At 40.8% G+C, this 15,108-nt stretch overlaps 1 pseudogene; it reads left to right on the forward strand.

Moving 5' to 3' along the window:
* LOC138837229 (chromodomain Y-like protein) overlaps positions 1–15,108 on the forward strand; it is a 165,197-nt pseudogene that overhangs the window by 3,139 nt on the left and 146,950 nt on the right.

Raw genomic sequence — 15,108 nt, forward strand, 5'->3', positions numbered from 1 at the left:
CTATTACTTCTCCCAGCCTCCCAATGCCATGTCCTTCTCCTGGATTCCACAGAAGGCTCAGCTGATATTATAGGAAACTGAAACATTGTGCTTCTGTTAAACCTGCATTGCTGCTGCTTTGAGTAAATGTATTTTTATCAGCAATAATTTTGCTTAATGGAATATGGGAGAATCAGAAAAAACTACTTATTTAAAGCAGTTTCACTTAACCTTTCTCTTACTCAGTTTATTTAAATTAACTTTATATGCCTATGAGGGACATTACACAAAACAATCTTTCTATGTATTGTATTTTTGCTTGTTTCTGTGGTATCATGACTCAAATTCCTTAAACTTTTTGAGGCAAAGATCTTCATTGTGGCAAATATTCAGAATGGAAGGAAAGGGAAGTCAGAATGGAGATCAATTAACATCTTACATCATCCCATCATCCACTGTCCAGGGCTGCTATTTCCACTATTGGAATTGATGATACCCAGTTTGCAGATTCATTGTCATGAAATGGCCCTTACATCATTGATAAAACTGAGTATTTTGGGTTCCCTTTATAGCATTGGACTTTTGATGTCTGCATACTATGTGTCTGAAGGACCCAAGAGCAAGCTTATCTCCACAGAAGTGAGGTCTCCTCTCATGATAGAGTGAGATAATGTGCAGACTTTCCAAAGGAAGAGGCTATTACTCAGCACTCCTATATTACAGGATTTGGAGAGAGAACAAAACAAACCCGTAAACTGGCCCTAGAACTTGACCTCTTCCTACTCATTCCTTTCTTCTTCAGATAATAAAGTTGAGTAAGCTGAGGAAGGAAGCACACTACCTCCTAATTCAAATTTTGTTGCCTGGTTTCCCCAGACAATTCCTACACCCTTCCATGAGGGTGTGACCTAACATCTGATCTTGTCAAGTGTCTTCTCAGAAGGAATTCTATTGAATAATAATGTCTTCAAAAACTAACTTTGTGGAAAATCTTTCCTTTCCTTCCATATCTAAGACAGCCTTTAACTCAGTTCACAGATAATCCAGTGGGAACAAATACAAATTGAGTATGCTGCATTGTACACCTATTAATGTTTATGGGCTTTAATATTAAGTTTTAAAAGATAAGTATAAAAACCAGGAGCCTGCTGGTTCATGCCTGTAATCCTAGCTACTCAGGGTGCTGAAATCTGAGGATTGTAGTTTGAAGCCAGCTGAGACAAGAAAGTCCATGAGACTCTTATCTCCAATAAACTACTAAGAAAAAGCTGGAAGTGGTGTTGGGATTTAGTTGGTAGAACACTAGCCTTGAGCACAAAGAGGCTCAGAGACAGTGCACAGGCCCTATGTTCAAGCCCCATGGCTAGCAAACACAACCGCATGTATACTTAACAAAACTGTACACATTTCCTCTTTAGGTCCATCATGATCTCCTACCACTAGCCACACTGCTAGTACATGATGGTACAGCTTTGTGGACTGGAGAGGTCTCTCCTGACAGGTTATTTCTACAAAGATTTGGTGGGTGGCTGTGTTTTAACAAACTGAGTTTCTGTTCAACTCATGTTTACAAATGAGTTTACACATCATCATTGCACCCTTCCTCTGAGCAGGGCTGCTGATGAATTTAGCATGGACCTCTGAAATAGAGACATAATTTCATTTGACATTATTATCATTCCAGGCAAAAATTGAAATTCCAGTTATAAAACAATGTATCAATCCTATTGAAATCCTGGTATTGATTTTCCTCAAAGACTTTGAAACCAGAATTTTTTTTAATCTTGAAAATGTAGTACAGAGGGGTTACAATTACACGAGCAAGGTAATGAGTACATTTCTTTTTTGGGGGGTGGGGAGTCCGGTCGTGGGCCTGAACTCTGGGCCTGGTCGCTGTCCCTCAGCATTTCACCTCAAGGCTAGCGCTCAACCACTTGAGCCACAGCACCACTTCCAGCTTTTTATTTCTGCTTCTGTGGTGCTGAGGAATCAAACCCAGGGCCTCATGCATGCAAGGCAAGCTCTGTACCACTGAGCCACCTTCCCAGCCCAAATGAGTACATTTCTTATCAAGCATTGTTCCCTCCACCTTTGTTTCCCTTACCATCCCTTCCCATCTCCCTCCCCATACCACGCCAGAGTTGTAAAATTCATTTTTCGACATAACATCTTGTACATCTCATTGTTGCAATGGGTTCACCTGTATCCCTGTTTAAACAATTTGTTTTTTTCCCTTCCCCTCCACAAATTATAGCAACATCAAATACAGTGAAAACAGGGATTATACTGAGGAGGAGGGACATAAAAAAACACAAAGCAATCATCTTATAAATATGTTTAAAACAATAGCAAGAAAGAAAAAATATGAGTCCTTATCTTGGGATTCATTTCACCTAACATCAACTCCTCTGAACATTTCTGCTTGTCTCAGACATATACTAGTCATTGCAAATAAGGGAAACCATGGGACCTGTGTTTCTTTGGGCTTGAGATGAGAATTTTTTATGTATGTACAAATATATCATGGGAGAAGCATGGAATCATGGACAGTTTTTTTATTCTTATGTTTTCATGTACCACAGCTTTATCGTTAAACTCCATTGTGAGCTTTCAAATAATGCCTTGGGCCATCTCATTTAGAAACCTTAGATATTAGTGTGGCTTATTCTTTTAAAGGATCAATTCTTGCATAATGCAAAACATTACTTACCTTGGGGGCAATTGGCAAGGCTGAGATGAGGTTGGCCTCACCTAATGGACTACACCTCACACCAATTGCTGGAATCTGCATCTGCAAGCCCTGTTCTCCTGTGTTCCTTACAAACCTCCCAACCTCCCTCCTTACAATATAATCTAGCTGGAAGCAGTGACTCACATCTGTAATTCTAGCTACTCAAAAGTCTGAGATACATCCAGAGGATTTGTGTTAAGACCAGATCAATTAGAAAAGTCTGTTAAAATTGAGCCTCCAATGATTAGTACAAACAGTACTGAAAGTGTGATTCAAGTATTCAAGTGCCAGCCAACTAAGCAGAAGACCCTGAATTCAACTGCAGGACTTGCACAGGGGTGGGGGGGGGGGAGGGAGGGGGAGGGGAGATGCAGCACTATATTCCATCTTGATAGTATTCAGAGGATGAGGAACTAGTAGGAAGTGCCTCAATAGCTGTTGTCAGTCAAGCTCTGGCTTAGAACTCTGTATATGAAAAGTTTTAGTTATTCTTCAATGGTCAGGCTCAAACTACCTATACAAAATCACTTTATATGTATGTAGGTATAAGTTTATGCTTTGATCTACTCTGTGAAATCAGAACAAGAGACTACCTCTGAAAACAGAATCAGCTGTATGGTGGGGAGGAAGAAGCAGATTCCCTATATAGTATAGCATCAACCTCCCTGGAACTACAAAGCCTATAAAACAAACTCCAGCACAGCATTGGTTGTGTTTTATGGCAAGTTCTTGTCCCCTGCAAAGGCCTCCCTCTCCCATGTCTGCTTTGCTCTCCAATTTCCTGTGGCAATAGCATCCAACAACACATAATGGGATACAGGCATTGAGATGCTTGCTGATCTTTATTTCCAACCTTATGTCTTAAATTAGCTTATCTCCATGTCCATAAGTTAATTTAGTCCAGTTTATAAGACCTAAGAAAATACGTGTTTCCAATTCAATGTGTAAAGTCTTCTTGCAGGGGCAGGTTATATCCCTTAGTCAATAACCCTTCAGTCAGTACCAGACAATCTTAGTGCCAAGTTCACTCTGAATTTTCCCTTTTCTTGGATACAAGAACTCCCTAAAGTCAGTATGATCCTTGGGTCTTCAATGAGAGAAAGTTGGAAATGCTATATGCAATAGTCAGAGTGGCCAAGAGCCACTGTAAATATGAAAGCCCTTCTGGCTATGTCACCTACAACTGGTGGTAGCAGCGACACCTGTGTAATATCCAGGCTGTAGGTAAGCCTTTACAACCTGCAGCAGGTAGATCCACAGTCTACCTTTTCTGGGAGGAGGCTTTTTAAGAAATCTTAATTTTTATGATTTGCATAGTTTCTGCTTGGCAACTTCCAATCTAGAATAGATTTTTGTCATCTGCTCACATATGCAATGTTTTTACTTTTCCCTGTGTACTTTTTTAACTTTAGAAACTTAGTAAATACTTTCATCCAGTTTAAGAAGCCTAATTTTGTAGCAGTAAAAGGCCCAGCCATTGGACTAGGAGCATCCACATGGCCTCTTTGTGATGTGGTTTGGACTAAGGAAAAGGCTTGGTTCCAAACACCTTGTACCCCCATAGGACAGAATCCAGATGGCTGCTCTACTGATATCTTTCCCATGGATATGGGAGGCACATCTGTGAGCACCTTGGTTAAAAACTTATTTTAGACAATGTCCTAAGAACCTGTGCTTTGGGTGTTGTTTCACTCAGGGTATCTTGTGTGTTCTCTGGGGACATTTCATCAAACCCACTTGGTTCATGTAGTGCTGTAATACTTCCCAGGAGAAGGCCTTTCCTCCCATGAGGAGCCTCCAGATTTACCTAAATCACACTGATACCCAGTTTTCAATCAAGAATTTTCTTTTACTTCACTTTAAAATCTTCCCTTTTAATGTAGCAGTGGGAGGCCATGCACTAGTGGCTCACACACTAGCCTTTTGGGAGGCTGATACCAGAATTGCAGTTTGAAGCCATTGTAGGCAGAGAAACCCAAGAGATTCTTATTGCAATTAGCCTGGAAAAAGCCACTAGGGATCAGTGGCTGGAATGGTAGAGTGCCAGCTTTGAACAAAAAAGAGCTAGGTTAAGAGCCAAAGGCCCTGAGTTCAAGTCCTATTATACACAATATCCCCTGCACCCGTACCCACACACCTTCCCCAACAAACACACAAAAGCAATTAGGGAGCAAACTTGCACAAATAAAAGAAGCAGGGAGAGGGGTTCAGTATAATTTTGTGGCTCATTTTTTCACTATTTAAATTGGTCCATTCATGATGAGAGATTGTGTTTGTGTTTTCTCAATTACATATACCTTGTTCCTTAGTTCTAGAGACAGACTGAGAGTGTTGGCAGAGAGGAGAATCCACAAAGATTGAATTCTGTTGAAGAGAGGGACTGGATGTCAGATTGGATAGGGGACAAGTGCAACTCCTCCAGCTCCACCACTGAGTGTCCCATAGTTTGACCTGGCCAATTGGCATGATGCTGTCTTTGTACCCATCAGTGTGGGGAGTTCATTGTGTCATGGAAAATGACTGTAGCTGAGGGAGTTGCGGAAGGAACTGACAGCCCACAGCTGAAGTAACAGGATCTCCCTTTGGGGTTCACAGCTAAGTTTACTTCCTCATGTAGAAATATCCAGTATCCAAGGGTATTACTTCCTTGGGGAGCCTACAATGAGGGGAGATAGTACAATTTCAGGCAATCTTGGGAGCAATTAGAGTACAATGAAGAAGAAAATGTGTGTCTCCTCTCTGAAATTCCAGAGGGTAAGAGTAACTGAGGAGAGGAAGCTGTCAGTCACTGCTGAGTTGGTAGGGTTGAGAAGGAAGGCACATTGGAGCTGGGAGTCACATGTGTAATCCTAACTATTTAAGATGCTGAGATTTGGATGATCATTATTCAGGGCCAGCCCAAGCCAAAAACTGGGTGACATCTCCTCTTAAGCTATCAATTAATATCAACTTCACTACAACAGGAAGCTTAAAATAGGTGAGTCCAGGCCCAGGCATGTACCTGGATAGGAAGCAAGACCATAACTAAAAAATGACCAGCACAAAATAGGCATATAGCTCACCTACCTAGCAAGTACAATACTCTGAGTTCTAACACGAGTACCATGAACAAGGTTAAGCATGGTGACCTCGGTGCCCCAGTGTGATTCACTGAGATTGCTGCAGCATCTGTTGCTCTGTAGGCTCCTGCCAAAGAGGAACAGTCCATCGACATCCCTCAATCTATGCCTACCAAGACAGCAAATGCTGAGCAGAACCCCTCACGATGGCCAAGGATGGAGGTTTAGTTGGAACTTTGGCCCCTCAAAGGGGAGGAGAGCAACGATCTGCAGGACCAGATGGACTCCTGAGTGAGAGAAGGGCAGAAGGAGGCAATGTTGAGGTTGGTACGGGGTTTGTGTTTAATGACTAATATGGCTTCAGTGGAAATGTTCTGACTTTGATTAACATGTTTTATGACATGTGAATCAAGGGAGAGCTAGGGCAGTGAGGGAAACACACTTGTGTAAATTTTCCATAGGTTGAAACTTACTCTAAAGTCTAAGTTGTTTTTGAAAACTGAAATGTGGAGAAGTTGATAAAAGAGCACAGCTGCCCAGTACTGGCACTGTTCTCTGTAGATTTACCTGCCCTATCCATCCCTCTACTGGTGGGTACTTGTCCCCAGGGTGCCTCATACCCCATCCCAGTGTGCTGCTCAATCCAGAACAGCTGCTGTTGGGCAGGGAGGATCAGGAAGCCCTGATGCACTCATGTGCCAACAGTGCCTCCTTCCCTTGGAGGCACAACACAATCCAGAGCTCTGCAGCACCCTATCATTGCTATGAATTGGAGTCTCCAACACTTGGGCTTTGCCTGCATTATTCCCCCACACCTCCAGACCAGCCTTTTGGGGACTTCTGAGACCTGGAGGATAAGAAAGGGAGGCCTGGAGGCAGCATCTCTTCCCATTGGAGCACTGAGTTTGCCACAAGGACCTAACAGGCTGAGAATCTTGGGAATGAACAATGCAGGGTGGCTAAACTTTGATACTCTCTGCTAACATGCCAGGCATTTACTGACATTTATATTCTAGCCCTCTGTGTCCACCAAACCATGGCCATTTGGTGTGTGTATATGTCTGATAAGTCAGAAAGTGATTGCTAGCAAACAAGAATGACCAGTGCTAATGGGTTCATATGGTTGACTGTACTGGCCCTTTATGAGAGATCTCTGGTAGATCTGAATGTGATGTTGCAGTTGACAATTCTTTCCATCAACCCATCCCTCTATTTATCATTCAATTCACATCCTACTCCCTACTTTTCCAGCTCTCTGACCAGCAGTCCAGGTTAACACTCAGTACTGTTCAGCCCCAATACTTTGACATCAAGTAGATGACCAGTGCAGTCCCATTTGGGGTTATTTTCCTCTTCTTGTCACTATAGGATGATACTGTAAGGAAGTGGCCAGTCCCCTCCTTGGTTTGCATACCCACACTGTCTGACCACAACAAATCAATTTCTATAAGCTCATAAGTTCTTAGTAAGTATGAAGGTGTCTTCTCAGAAATTGCATGCCATGTTTTAGGCTCCTGTCTTTATTCACCTGTAGTCTAGCATACCTTCCTTGGGCAGATTACTGAGTTTTTCTGAAACTTTGCCAGCAATTTGAGAAGAGTAAGGGTTGGACTCAGGTCTCAGCCTCCTACTTTCCTGATATCCAGGAGTCCTACACGTACAAGAGAGTATTCTGCCCTCACCTGGGATGTCCATGTTTAGCACATGATGGTATCGCATCAGGTCCCATAGCGGTCCACCTGGCATTCAAATGCTTTTTTGTCCATTTTACTATGCTGTGTCCACCTATCCCTACCTGATTAAGGGTAGATCTTTAAGCTCATTGTGAGTTATTACTGAAGAAGGTGACTTGCTAGCAATTAAATGCTAATTCTACCACTAAAGAATCCTTATTTCCAGGAAAATGTTAAGATCATTGTAAACAATAATCTGGGGGAATGTGTGGAGGTGCAATGGTATGGGAGGATGAGGGTCAACTAGAGGAAAGACTAAGTAAATATGGATAGGTAAACACCATCTAACCAAATGGCATTTTGGAAGTGGAATCTTTGTAATGAATGTTGACAGTGGTAGAATTCTTGATGGCTCATTGTGTTTGGAAAGATAAAAATTGGTTTGAAGTCTCTGCAACATAAGCACGTGCAACTTAATATTATCAGTGTACACAACAAGTGCATGAGTACGTGAAGTTGTACACATACACACACATACACAAAGTTGGAATTGAAGAGATGTTATTAGTACAGACCTGGGACTAAAGGACCTGTACTACAAGCAGCACAAGGTGACCTATACTATGACAGCTCTTGCTCATATTGTATGCTCACCGTAAGCCATACTTCCAGCCCTTCTTTTGCGATTATTTTGAAGGTGGGATCTCAAGACTTTTCTGCTTAGGCTGGTCTCAGAGCCACCATCCTCCAGATTTAAGCCTACCTATTAGCTAAGATCACAGGTATGAGCCACCAATCCTGGCCCACTGATTGTGTGTTTAGGTGGAAAATGGTTAACAGGGGGCTGGGAAGGTGGTTCAGTGGTAGAGTGCTTGCCTTGCATGCATGAGGCCCTGGGTTCGATTCCCCAGCACCACATAAGCAAAAAGAAAAAAAGCCGGAAGTGGCGCTGTGGCTCAAATGGTAGAGCACTAGCCTTGAGCTGAAGAGCTGAGGGACAGCGCCCAGGCCCAGAGTTCAGGCCCTACAACCGGACCAAAAAAAAAAGAAAGAAAAGAAAAGAAAAGAAAATGGTTAACAGCCTTGAATCAGTCATGTCATTCACACTCTTGGCAAAATTCAGGAACTCCTTTTATTGTCTTGCACATCCAGTCATTTGGAAAAGTGAAAAGCACAAGTCAGGAAAGACTCCCTAGTAACAAACAGATGTGTATGGAGCTAGCTGGGAAGATGGACCACCATGACAGTGTGCTGGCTAGAGACAGATGGCTCCAGTTAGACCAGATGGAGAGAACCAGATAAGGGCATGAATAGAATGTAATGGAAGAGAAAGATGTTAGAGCTATTGGCTGACTTTCAAAGGGCAGAAAAAAAAAAGAAGTAATGAGACTAGGCATGGTGGTACATGCCTGTGATCTGCATACAAAGGTAGCTTAGCCCAAAGTCTTACTTAGATTAGACCCTATCTCAAAAAAGAGAAGTTACTGAGAGAACAGAGTGGAACCACTATCACTGAGTTATCTGGACCTGAACATGTTGGCATATACCATTGAGAATATACTTCTATTGGCTAGCAGGACTAGGCTGTGGCTTCCCTACTATATGTTGAGAAAGAAAATGATGCTCTAAGATGGGAAAATTCAGTGGTCCTAGGGCCCTTCTCCTTTATCCACTCTCACTTGTCTGCCTTGAAGAACTGACTTAATATAAAGAACAAGGTTTAGTGAGATTTCTGATAAATGTTTACTTATAGTAGATCCTTTTCCCCCCAGGAGAGGCTGCTTAGTCAACCTGTGGATTAGCAGAACATTCCACACTCTTCAGATGCTTATGACCTGTCCAAGACTGTGCTCAAATGCCAGCCTCACTTAGGGTGATGTTCAGAACCTTGCAAGGCTTTCTGCTGAGGAACAGGTCCCCTGCCACTGTGTTCATCCTTCTTGCCTCTCTTGAAGGGTGGTGAGTCAGCCATACCTGTGCCCTCCAGCATTAGCTCGTGTGCTATGTGCACTGCGTGGAAGTAAAAAAGCAGTGGAAACTGTAGTGTCCTGTGGGCAATTTTCATGAAGATTTCATCTCTTGAGAAGGGAGACTCTACCCACTGCTTGTTTACCTGGAGCCCAGAAGCTCTGGGTCTGGTTTTCAGCACTGCCAGGGAAACACAGAAGGAAGTCATCATTTTGACCCATTCTCCCCTCCTCACCCTGCATGAGCATCTGGGAGCCTGTTGTTGGAATGGTAAATCCAGACACTTTCCTCTGAAACCAAAATGAAAACCTGGGACAAAATTAAAGTCAGTGTAAAGTGAATAAGCATGTATCGATTTATACACTATTACATGTAAAAACAAAAGAATGTTCACTTCCTTCATGCAGTCATTCGAAGTCATGTGTCAGACTCACTCAGCATGGCAATAATTTTGGGAACATCAAAGTCCTGGCTGCTTTGTCTCTTATAGTTATATCCACATGGTGAAATGTGATATCCAGCAGTAATAGCTTAGCCATTAGAACATGGGCTCTGTCTCAGGAACAAGTCACTTTTTGTAACTCAGAGAGGAAAAGAAACCCCAGACAGCCATTCTATGGCTGGCTCACTTCCATAAGATTAACAATTACTTGGCCTTATTTATGGCTTATTTTCTTGCATATGAAGAGTTCACACATGGGAGCTGGCTTTAGAGGATAGAGTGCAGATAAAGGAAGTTAAAACAATAACCTCAAACACAAAGTAGACCTTTTCTAGTTCACATTTTTGGAGTCCATATGATTCTGAATGAGGTTATGTCTTTCTCATAATAGCTCAACCCATCTGCCCATTGGATCATGACTCTACACAATTCACAATTAGTGTCTACTAGCACATGTGTCACAGGATCTGGGGTTTGAGAGTAACCATCCTCATTGTTGACATTGGGGGATGAGGCTCCCTCTGTCTGCTTGCATCATGTTTCACATCTCAACACTCTCCTTCCTTTCAGGCCAATGAAATGATGCTCAGTGGTTGGAAGCTGACCTCACAGGAGACTTGTGGCAAAGGCCTGGTCTCCCAGGTTTCTGGCCAGGGAAGTCATGGTTCTAGTCATGGAGCTTGCTTCCTGTAATACAGTTGTTCATGTAGTTGTTTCTTTTACATGTTAGTTTTTAAAAAAATAAAACCTTGGGTTGGGAAGGTGGCCTAGTGGTAGAGTGCTTGCCTAGCATGCATGAAGCCCTGAGTTTGATTCTTCAGTAACCACATATCCAGAAAAAGCTGGAAGTGTTGCAGTGGCTCAAGTGTTAGTATGCTAGCTTTAAGCAAAAAATGCTTAGGGACAGTGCACAGGCACTGAGTTCAGGCCCCAGGAATTGCAAAAGTGAACAAATTGTCGATCAGCTTTTACCACTTCAGGCCATAAAAAAGGGTACCAAGGCTCAGGACTGTTGCTACAAGAGTTCATGTCTTCCCACAAACAGAGGGATAAGGCTCCTGTCTCTCACTTTCCAGTACCCAGAAAACCCTAAAATGGTGAATGGATCAATAAAATGTGGTATACATGTATGAGGTTACACACATATATATATATATATGTATGTATGTATGTATGAGGTTACATACATACATATATATATGTATGTATGTATGAGGTTACATACATGTATACCACATTTTATATACATATATGTATATATAGATATAAATATATATACATATATATGTGTGTATATGTACATATATACATATATATAAATGTATGTATGAACACACACACACACACACACACACACACACACACAAACAGAGAGAAATCCCACTCATCCATCAGAGAGCATGATAGACTACCATTTGTAATAATGTGGAAAGACTGGGAAAGAATTATATTATGGGAAGTAATCCAGACCCAGAGAACACAAGCTGCATGGTTTCCCTTATTTGTGGCTGCTAGAATGTTCCAATAAACCCAAAAGCAAATACATTCAGTTGTATGCTAATAGTTACAGATGAATTAACTGAAGTATAGTAGACTCAATGAAGAGCAGAAATAGTGTGGTATTTTTTCCTCTAAAGAAATGTTTAATGGTCTGCCAAGAAAACAACAACTCTCAAAGTTTGTCTGGCAATCCATTCACTTGTTAATAACTTAGTAATTAAGGATGCTCTCACCAGAGTGGGCAAGAATAAACGTAGTAGTCACACACATTTTAGTGACTAAAATTCCAAAGCTTACTGACATCACAAATAAATGTATCATGTTTAAAATTTTAATCTATTTCTATTTCCTGACTTGCCACACCAAGAATTATTGTCTTACAAGGGAATATGAAAATAAAAACATCCATTTGTGGAAATGAACATGAGATTAGTTGTTCTTTCTTAGAAGTTTGTCTCAATGAAAACAAAGAATTAAAATTAAATGCTGAGGAAAATAAATGTTATTACTTCATTATACCATAAAAGAATGTAAACTGTGAGCAAGGTAAATATGACAGGCAAAAATAAGGCAAATAATAGAGTTTCAGTGAAGTAAATTTCTTTTTTCTCATTGCTATCTAAAACTCTCCATCTCTGTGTTCTTCTAGTACACAGCTGAGAATCTTGCAGACCTCTTAAGGACCAGAGCAGAAAGGACAATCTCCACACAGGCCAGATGAACACAGTGAGTTGACAAGTACCCAAGGAGTGGGTGTTTCAATATGGAAAACTGTTGGAATAATTATTGTTTCCTCATAATCCAGACAAATGTTCACGCCAAGGTCCAAAAATGTCGAAGTCAGGCTTATAAAGGCCACAGGTGAAAAAGAAATAATCTAACATGGAAGTTAAATGTTTCAAACAGGAATGTGGTAATGCATGACTGTAATCCTAGAACTCTGGAATGTGAGGCAGGAGGATCTTCACTTTTAGTCCAGCTAGGCAATAAAGTCAGGTCCTGCCTTAGGAAGCTCAGGTTTCCTACTATCACTTGCCAAAGAATAACTACTTGCACTAGAAGCACCATCTGAAATTTCCATGGCACCCTCTCCATCTTCACATTCACTGCCTTTACTGGTTTCTTCTCTGTCACTGTCCATTTTCTAGTCAATCAACTGCAGTTCATCTCCCTTGGCCCTATCTTCTTTCTGTACACAAATTGTTCCTGCCAATAGTGCCAATCCCATTGTTTCTCTGTATTTTAAACAGTGTCCTATCTTCATCTGATTGATCATTTTCACTGGATCTCCATGGTATACTTGTGAGCTCAATTACTAGATGTGGTTGTTTCTTTGGTCTTGGAGATAATTCAATATTTCAATAATTCAATATTTCAGATGTCTTGAAATTCCTCTCCAAACTTGAGCCATGCTTCAGAGAGGGAAGCATCAGCTGTGCCCATTCTCCTAAGACTTGTTCTTCTGACCTGTGGTGGACTCTTTTGAAAAGGATGGGTACTCTATGTCCCACTTCCTTTTCCACTTGGATCTGCTGGTGCCATCACCAGAGACATAGTATCAGCCTATGAGAGAATAAGACAAAAACCAATAAAGGAATCACAAGGAAAGTATATGGTGTTCAGTGTGAAAATAGAAAATTCATAGTGAAGCAAAACTTATGCAGGTCAAAGCTCCATTTTCAGAGGCCATGAAGGTCAAGCCATCATACTAGTTCTTCATGTCTGTGTGTAACATATATCCTCATGCTCTTCTGTGGTCATGTAGATCATACAGACCACCAGGAGTCACTGGAAGTACAGGACACATTGGTGCAGGGGTGGAGGGGTTCTCCTGGAGGCCTTTTTTGGCACTGACAGGCCAGCGATGAGGGCAAGAAGGAGGCAGCAGTAGTTGCAGGGATTACTGCCAATTATTAGATATTAAATTATGTCTCCATTTAATGATGTGTCCCAGTTGAACAATTAATAAAGCATTAATTAATAATTACTGAATATCCCATTATTGTTTATCATATATGTACATATACACATATATATTTACATACTTTATAGAATGAGACAGATGTCTTATATAATTAAATTATGCATCATATGTCACTACCTATTATTCGATATTTAATTATGTCTCCATGTAATTTTTTATTCTGGTAATGCTTAATAAAATATTAATAAAACTTAATATACTTCCTATAATTGTTGCATCTAATTTAATATAGAATGATTCACTAATTCAACCCTTTATCATTTATTGTAGTGACAATTATTCCACCTATGACATTTATTACATTTATGACATCCTATTACATAGCATATAGATTTGCATCCAAATTATACATCCTACCTGACACTGAGCACTTTCAAAGAAAAAGAAAACATGTCATGCTTAGCTTCTCACTCCAAGATTATACTTTTGGCAGTGCTGGGATCTAAATTCAGGGCCTAGAAGTTCATGAATGGGTGATAGTAAGCACAGCAGCCAATTCAGCTCCTAGCCAGTTGCCAGACCCTGAAATAGAGCCCCATCTGTTGACTCAATATTGTGCTTAGTGTAGCTATTCATTAAATTTTTTGTTTCATTCATCTATTTGCCATTTATTTTATTGACTGTTATTACACATGGAATATTTATTACATTTATTACAGAGGATATAGATTTGCCTGTGTATGAAACTTCACATCTGACATCCAGGACTTTCACAGAAAAGGAAAACATGTGTCGCCATGGGCTTCTTACTCCACAATTCAATTTTTGTGAGTGCTGGCATCTGAACTCACAGCCTACAAGGCCCAATTCATGAATGGGTGAGTGTCAGCATGCTAGCCTGGTGCATATTGAGCCCACAAGTAGTTTCCATCACCTGAGATCGAGCCCCAGGGTTTGAAAAATAAGAACAGATTAACATGCAGATGGTAGTGCACAAATAAATATAGATCTTTATAGAGTGCCAGAGATGTCTATACAATATTCAGTTATATATGCTACATTCCTACCAATTCTTGGGTACTTATTATGCCTCCATGTAATTAATATTGTTTTCATCCTTAATGAATTATTAATTAAATCAACCACTGTCCCAAAATAATTGCATCCATGTAATTAATAGTATTCTTTTAGTGTGCCAAAAATATTCATTAAACTCCATTGGCCTCCTAAAATCACTCTAACCTTGACATTCATAACCTTCCATCAGTATTCCTATGAATAGGAATGAGACTTTTAGGATCTCCCACCATTGGTAAGGGTCAGGACCGGGCTTCCCACCCAGGGCCTATGTTGCCATGTTGGCCTATGGCTTCCCTGATAGCCCGCCAGCCTTCAGCAATGCTAGGTTACTAACACTTTTCAACTGTGTCATTCAGACCCAGGAAGGTCACCTTGCAAAGAAAACAAATGTAAAACTTGCAGCCGTATGCAAGTTGCCGAGTTTTTTTTTTCTAGTGTTTTTTTTTTTTTTTTTTTTTTTTTTTTTTTCCTGTCAGCCTTTGGGGCCCAGGAACCCAGGTTTGGCTGTGGGTCCAGTGGCTGCACCCTAGCCTAGAGTGATTGAAGCTGAGGCAGAGTTGCTGCGACCTGAGTCCAAGCCCTGTGCTTGACAAAATAAAAATGCATACATATATACATACATACATACATACATACATACATACATACATACATACATATATGCATACATACATACATTAAAATATCTAAAATATTTTTTGAGGCTCCTTGGCTTGGAATTCATGCCATTTTTTTCTGCCAGGCCTGGGATT

This window comes from Dipodomys merriami, unplaced genomic scaffold (genome assembly GCF_024711535.1).
Source record: "Dipodomys merriami isolate MVZ:Mamm:240054 unplaced genomic scaffold, mDipMer1.0.p SCAF_267, whole genome shotgun sequence".
Classification (NCBI taxonomy): Eukaryota; Metazoa; Chordata; class Mammalia; order Rodentia; family Heteromyidae; genus Dipodomys; species Dipodomys merriami.